This window comes from Spermophilus citellus (genome assembly GCF_964194105.1).
Source record: "Spermophilus citellus genome assembly, chromosome: 3".
Taxonomy (NCBI): domain Eukaryota; kingdom Metazoa; phylum Chordata; class Mammalia; order Rodentia; family Sciuridae; genus Spermophilus; species Spermophilus citellus.
In genome coordinates, this window is record NC_138184.1 from 7,114,756 (window position 1) to 7,122,256 (window position 7,501).

Genomic DNA, 7,501 nt, shown 5'->3' on the forward strand with positions numbered 1-7,501 from the left:
CTGCTCCTCTTTCTCCTTCCTTGTCTGCTTCATTTAACTGACTGTTCTCACTTCTGTTTTCATGAGATCTTTTCCCCATTTTTCTCTCTGGCTTCCACATATGAGAGAAAAGATGTGACCCTTGGGTTTCTGAATCAGGCTTAACAGGATGCTCTCCAATATATCCATTCTCATGCAAATGATATAATTATTTCTGATATTCAACACTCAGTCCAATTGCTTTCTTATATGACCAGTCCCTTAAAGATTTCAGGAAAGTGTCAAATGATTGATGTTGGAGCAGACTTCCTTGGCATTTGCAAGAATTTAACACAAACACTCTAGTGCTTTAAAGTAACATCTCCTTTTGGCTGGTTTGAAAACAATCCTTCTTTATTGGAAATTGTCTTTGTTTTCTTGGTTTATCCACATTTTCTGGTTGTATTAGCAGCAGTAATTACTGTTAAATTTTCTCTAATACCTTCTGTGTGGTGATTATAGTGGATATTTATCTCCACTCACCTATTTTTTGTGAACAGTTATATTTACAAACATCATTATATAAAACTGACATTGATTCCCAGAACTGCTATGAATTGTTCATCATGAGTTGTTTTGTGGTAATGCTGGGGATTGATCCCAGGTATTTAAGCGTGCTAGCAACCTGCTGCCCTCCCATTGAACCACATCCCCAATACTTAAAAAAAATAGGAATGCACCCTTTTTAACTTTCATACTCTTGTTTTTAAATTTATGCTCAGAAATGTGAAGTTTGGGAAAGTCTTTTGTGACAAGTTTAAGAGTTTGGTCTTTTGTTTACTGTGCATCCATCATTTGTATCTGTGCAACACCTGCAGTGTGACAGTCATGCAGTCCTTGGGAAGGCAAATGGTGAGAGAAAGCTGTCACAACATCAGGGCCACAAATGAACATGAAATTACCAGGGTAAAGGGACATTAGACCTGGCGCTCCTCCCCAATGCCCCTCACTCCTGCTCTCTATCCCAATGGCCTCCAATCCCTCCCACCCAGCCCACCAGCTGATGGGCAGCTGCACACTCTGCTCTCTTGGCCTAGACTGTCTTCTTCTTCTTACTTCCTCTCCAGCCCACACATTCCTATTTGAAAGAAGGTGCTTATAGTCACTTCCCATTAAAAATTGGTTCTTTGTGATGTTTTTGTCTTTAATAAGCTCCTATTCTGCTGATCGTTTTTTTAATCATAAAAATGTAATCATTTTCAAGACTTACATAGTCTTTAAGATTTTAGATGGTTTCCATAGAACAACCTTGAATCATTGAAATGTAGGTCATAGAATATGTTTTGACAGTTAACTGCAATTTTGACACAATGCATACCACTCACCAGGTGGGCACATGGGCACACATAATCACACACTCCTTGCATGCAATTTCAGTGGCAGGTGCCTTTGTTCTCTCCTCTCATCTGTGTAGTCCCTGTGTTTTTCCTCTTCTTGGAAGAATCCATCATGGAGACATCTTTGTCTGAAGGAAGGAGCCACAGGATCTTCATAACTAAAAATTCCCTGTGGAGGTCAAAAGAGGTAAGAGACTTAATAACTGTGTTGATAGTGATTACAAGTCTGGGCTTGAGGGCTGCCACAAGTTAAGAGGGATACTGATGACACATTTATTATGAAGTAAACTGTGAAATCTCACATTTATAAAATGCTTTCTGTGTGCCCCAGGAACTGTAGCAGAAAAATGATAATCCTTATCTTACTGAATTTTCTTCTTCAACCACACTACTTAGTGAACATTTTCAATCCCTCCTGGAGAGGTGAAGTAATTTCAGCTAAGAGAGTTTAGAACCCTTTCTCAAGATCACACATACTATAAGAGATGGACTCAAATTCTTTTCCAAAGTGTTTGATTCAAGAAGCCAATTTTTTAAAAAAATATTTTTTAGCTATAGATGAATGCAATATCTTTATTTTGTTTACTCATTTTTATGTGGTGCTGAGGATCAAACCCAGTGCCTCACATGTGTGAGGCAAAAGCTCTGCCACTGAGCCACAACCCCAGTCCTCAAGAAGCCAATTTCTAAATCATAACTCTTCTATACCTTGTAGGGGTTTATCCAAAGTGTTTATCCTAGAGGAGGATTTTAAAAATGATCAGTAATAATTATATAAGTCACAACTTTGATTTATTGGAATTATACCATGAAGCATTTTTGCATTCCACAATTAGAGAAGTTATGATAGTATTATATTTAAAAAGAATATAAATAAGGTACTGAGAACCAACTCATATTCCTAGGAAGTTTCAAGCCATATAATAAAAGTGGATCTGAAAATCCATGTTCAATCCATATTATGAAGTTAATAGAATGAACATCATGGGATAAATAAGGCAATGGTTTAAAATGTCCTCACTTATTTTGGATGAGACTTATTGCAGAAGATAATTACTTATGTTGATTAATTCAAAGAGTAGAGTTAAAATGATTGAGTGGATGATGTAAGAGAGTTCTCTGCTAAATTGAATAAAGACAGAACAATTATACACGTTTAACTTGGAAATGGGGTACCACTTGTTCCATCAATCACAATCATGGGCAGAACTCAGTAGGGTAAAGAACGTCCATCCAAGAATAATATTGTAAAGTGGTACCTACCTGAGGTCCCAGGTGAGTAGTCTTTGAATGTTGCTTTCCCCCCTCCTCTTTTACTCAGAAGATACAATAGCTACATGAAAGCAGAGAACCACACAGCCCTATCCCACTTCCTCCTCCTGGGCCTCTCAGAGGATCCTGAACTGCAGCCCGTCCTCTTTGGGCTGTTCCTGTCCATGTACCTGGTCACAGTGCTTGGGAACCTGCTCATCATCCTGGCTGTCAGCTCTGACTCCCACCTCCACACCCCCATGTACTTCTTCCTCTCCAACCTGTTGTTTGTGGAAATCTGTTTCACTTCTACCACCATCCCCAAGATGCTGGTGAACATCCAGGCACACAGCAAAGACATCTCCTACCGAGAATGCCTCTCTCAAGTGTACTTTTATATTATTTTTCTTGGAGTGGATAATTTTTTACTGACTGTGATGGCCTTTGACCACTTTGTGGCCATCTGCCACCCCCTGAACTACAGTCATCATGAACCCCCGGCTCTGTGTCCTCCTGGTGCTGCTGTCTTGGCTCATCATGTTCTGGATCGCCCTGATTCAGATTCTACTGGCGAAACGACTGAACTTCTCCACAGGCACTGAAATCCCACATTTCTTCTGTGAACTGGCTCAGCTTCTCAAGGTGGCCGGCTCTGATGCCCTCATCAATAACATCTTCACCTATGTGGCAGGTGCCCTGCTGGGTGTGTTACCTATGACTGGGATCCTCTTCTCTTACTCTCAGATTGTCTCCTCCTTAATGAGGATGTCCTCCATTGAGAGCAAGTATAAAGCATTCTCCACCTGTGGGTCCCACCTCTGTGTGGTCTTCTTGTTCTATGGAACAGCACTTGGGGTTTACCTCAGCTCTTCTGTGACCCACTCTTCCCAGGCAAGCTCCGTTGCCTCAGTGATGTACACTGTGGTCACCCCCATGCTGAACCCCTTCATCTACAGCCTGAGGAACAAGGATGTGAAGGGGGGCCTGAGGAGACTCCTCAGTAGAGCAGCCTCTTGTCTTAGCGGGATCACTGAGTTCTGAACGTAGATCCTCAGAACTAAAGGGAAGTTGTGTGCCCATGTCAGATGATGTGATTTTCAGTGTCCTCCCTAAAACACACACTCTAGTCCTTCCAGAGTGGGAAAGGCTTTGTATATATAGTATTTTATTTGTTTATCTTCAACAACTCCTTTAGAAATTCCTTTAAAATATTTCTTTTGTGTACATGATCCTTGAGGGTAAATTTTTTGGTAAGTTTGCTTATAAGTATTCCACATATTTCTAATTTCTACCACTGAGCTACATCCTGAGCCCTTCTTACTTTTCATTTTGAGGTAGGGTCTTGCTAAGGTGTAGCAGTCCTCAAACTTGCAATCCTGCTGTGTCAGCCACTAGTGTGGCTGGGATTACAGGTTTGTACCTCTTCTCACAGACCTAACTGGATGTTTAAAGCACTTAATGTGTCAAGGCTGACATGATTTCCTCAAAAATTATCGTCTACATGATTTTCAATGTTCTAGCCACAAAAAATAATGGATATTTGCTGTGATGTATATGTTAATTACCCTGATTTGATGATTCTTCAATGTGTACTTGTATCAAAATATCCATCACATTTGGCACCTAAATATGCACAACTAAGGGTCTATTAAAATAAAGTACTGTTTTAAAATTATCTTCTTGAATGTTAATATCGTTCACCTTAACTTGATTGTATTCTTGTTTTCCTTGGTGGAAATGGAATGATAATTATACCAGCATCATGGCCAATTGGTTACCATATGAAAACCGTGCTTGTTGCTTTTAGACATGTAACTTCATTTATTCTTCCAAACATTTCTTTGAGATATTTCCTCTCATTTGCCTCATTTCTGAGCAGGAGAGACTGTGCCATTAAGATTGATTATAACCTTTCAGTGTCCTTAGTTTTCATAAAAACACTGATTGGATTTTTGACATAACAGAATATACCTTGAACGTGGTTTGGCCATTTGATTCATGGTGATAGCCAAAAGGAAGTCTCAGATATGAATACATCCATTTTGACTCCTGATGTTTTCTTTCTTTCCATGTTCCTTGTTTCCTTTCTTGGTTTCTGTCTTTTCTCCCTCATTGCCTCCTTCCTCCTTTTGGACTATTTCACTGGTTAAAGTTATTTTGATCCTTTCCTTCTTGTGGCTGAGTTATATTCTACTATATGTATATACAGAAGTTGCTCATTTATTCACTCATTGGTGTACACTTGGGTAGTGTTTATCTGTTAGGTGTTTTAAATAATACTGCTATCAGCCCACATGTACATTCATTTGTTTAACCATTTTATTTCAATCCTTTGGAGAATATTCCTAGGAGTGAGATGACAGGATCCTGGGATATTTACATAGTCACATTTTTGAGAACTCACCAAAATGTTTTTAAGAGTGGCCGACATATTTTACATTCACTACAATATCTCAGGTTATAACATCAGGTTTCCAATATTTTTTTTTCTTAAAAATAAAGGGAGAGAAAATTTCATCAAAACAGAGGAAAGATCAGTAGAGGAGATGATGCCAATTGAGGAGGATGAAGAAAGGATGTGGAAAGGGAAGAACAGTGGAATGATTCTGACCCAACTTTTGTATGTGCAAGCATGGATGTGGCATGGCGAGTCGTAGACCTGGGAACATCCACAGGTCACTAATTAAAAAGAAAAAAAAGAACAACAACAAGTATAAATGGATTGAAGAGGTGGAGTGGAGGGAGGGGAGTTGGGGGGCACTGAATTGGAGTGGGTTGTATTCATGCTTTTGTGATTCTATCAGGGTGTATCGTTGTGTTTATATAACTAATAAGAATAGGATAACAATGATAATACTGCTTTACTATTATCATACTAATATTAAAATTAAACATAGATAATGCTCATTTGTGTGTGTGTGGTGCTGCGAATTGAACCCAGGGCCTTATGCATGCGAGGCAAGCATGCTACCAACTGAGCTGTATCTCCAGCCCAATGCTCACATTAAAAAAAAAAAAATGATGATTTCCAAAGCATGATTACTCTTTATACGTAGTTATTACAATTTCTTCTGTAAAGCAAACACTGTCTGATGAAAACTAATAAAGGTTCTGTTTTGACAATATGAAAAAAAATACGATCATAGCCTCCTAGTGGCTGAGAAGTGGAGTATCGCTGTGCCTCTGATGTGAATTTCTCTGTGACTGAAAGAGCACCTTTGCTTATGCTTGTTGGAGACTGGTGGTCTTCCATGGAGAAATAACTTTTCAATCCTTTTCTCTTCTGTAATTATGTAGCTCATATTTTTGTTTTTGACTTGAATATATTTTGGATACTTGCCCCTTTTTGGTGTATGTTTTGACAGCACTTGCCCAATTCTGTATGTTTTCTTTCCACTTTTTTTTCCCCTGGTTGACAATTATTATTATTAGCAACACTCATCAGGATTTGAAATATATTTTGTGAAGTTATTTCTCCTTTCTCTCAGAGATTTCATGTTCTTTACCAAGCCACCTAAGTCACCTCCTTGCAGCTTCTGGTAGTCACCACTTCATTCTGTGCCTACAAGCCTTATTAAGAGTCCACCTATGTGTGAGTTCATGCAGTGTTTGCCTTTCTATGTTTGGATCTTTTTCTAAACATGAAGTCCTCCAAGTTCCATGTTGTAGTAAAGCATGGAACTTCTGTTTTACTTTTTTTGTGGATTCCACTCTGTATATAGACCATGTATTATTTTTCTGATCATCTGATGATGAGCATTTGGGTTGATTTCGTGTCTTGGATATTGTGAGTAATGGTGGGGCTGGGCATGTGTCTTGACATATTGATTCCATATCATTTGTATATAAATGCATTGGTGATGTTGTTGGATCATATGGTAATTCTATTTTTAATTTTTTGATGACTCTTCATACTGTTTCCTCTAATGGCTGTACTAATTTATTATTCTGCCAATGGTGCTCAGTGAGTCCTCACCAACACCAGCTATTTTTGGTCTTTATAATGAGTAGCAGTTCTAACTGGTGCAAGATGACTTCTCATTGTGGTTTTGTTGCATTACTTGGATGATTATCAATACTGAACATTTTTATACACCATTTTTCCAATTTGTGTCTTCTTTATTACTGCATTGTATTTATATATAATAGTGGAGTTCATTGTAACACATTGACAAATACATAAAGCTCAGTTTGCTCCATTTTAACCCCCAGTGTGTTTTCTTTCTCTCTCTTTCTCCTGTGTGTCTTGGTTTATTATTGCATTGTAATTATATGTAATAATGGGTTCATTTGATGTGTTCATAAATGGAGGCTGTCTTTTTATATTTCATTTGCTTAACATATTATTGTTCCTAGTATGTTAATAGTTTAGTCTTTTAAATATCATACTAAAAATCTCTGTGATTTATATACCACTGTGGACAGTATTAGAATATTCTGAATTTGACTGTTTTACTCTTGAGTTTTATACACTTCCATATGCTTTTGTTTTACTCATTAGTGGGCTCTTGTTCAGCTTGAATAACTCTCTTGAGCATTTCTTAAGGGACATCTGGTGGTGATGAACTCTTTGATTCCTGTTTTAGTGTAAAGTCTTCTCCACATCTGAAAGCCTGCTTTGTTGGCTAGAAGACCCCTAATTGGAAGGCACAACATATACAAAAATTAACTCAAAAATGTTCAATAGTTTTAGTGTAATGGTTAAAATCATAAAAATTCTTAGAAGAAAACAGAGTAATGTCTTCATTATCTTAGATTCTGTAATGGATTTTTACATCCTACATCAAACAAATGAGAAATAAAGCAAAAAAATAGTTATGTTGGAACTTATCAAAATCAGAATCTCTATGTCTCAAAAGTTATCAAAAAGAAAATGAAGCATATTAGGAGCATAA

General features: G+C 37.8%; 1 pseudogene across 1 annotated transcript; it reads left to right on the plus strand.

Moving 5' to 3' along the window:
• Positions 1-2,680: 2,680 nt before the first annotated feature.
• LOC308645800 (olfactory receptor 7D4-like) lies at positions 2,681-3,647 on the plus strand (annotated as a pseudogene). Its single transcript has one exon. The product of its transcript is annotated as an olfactory receptor 7D4-like (transcript).
• Positions 3,648-7,501: the final 3,854 nt, after the last annotated feature.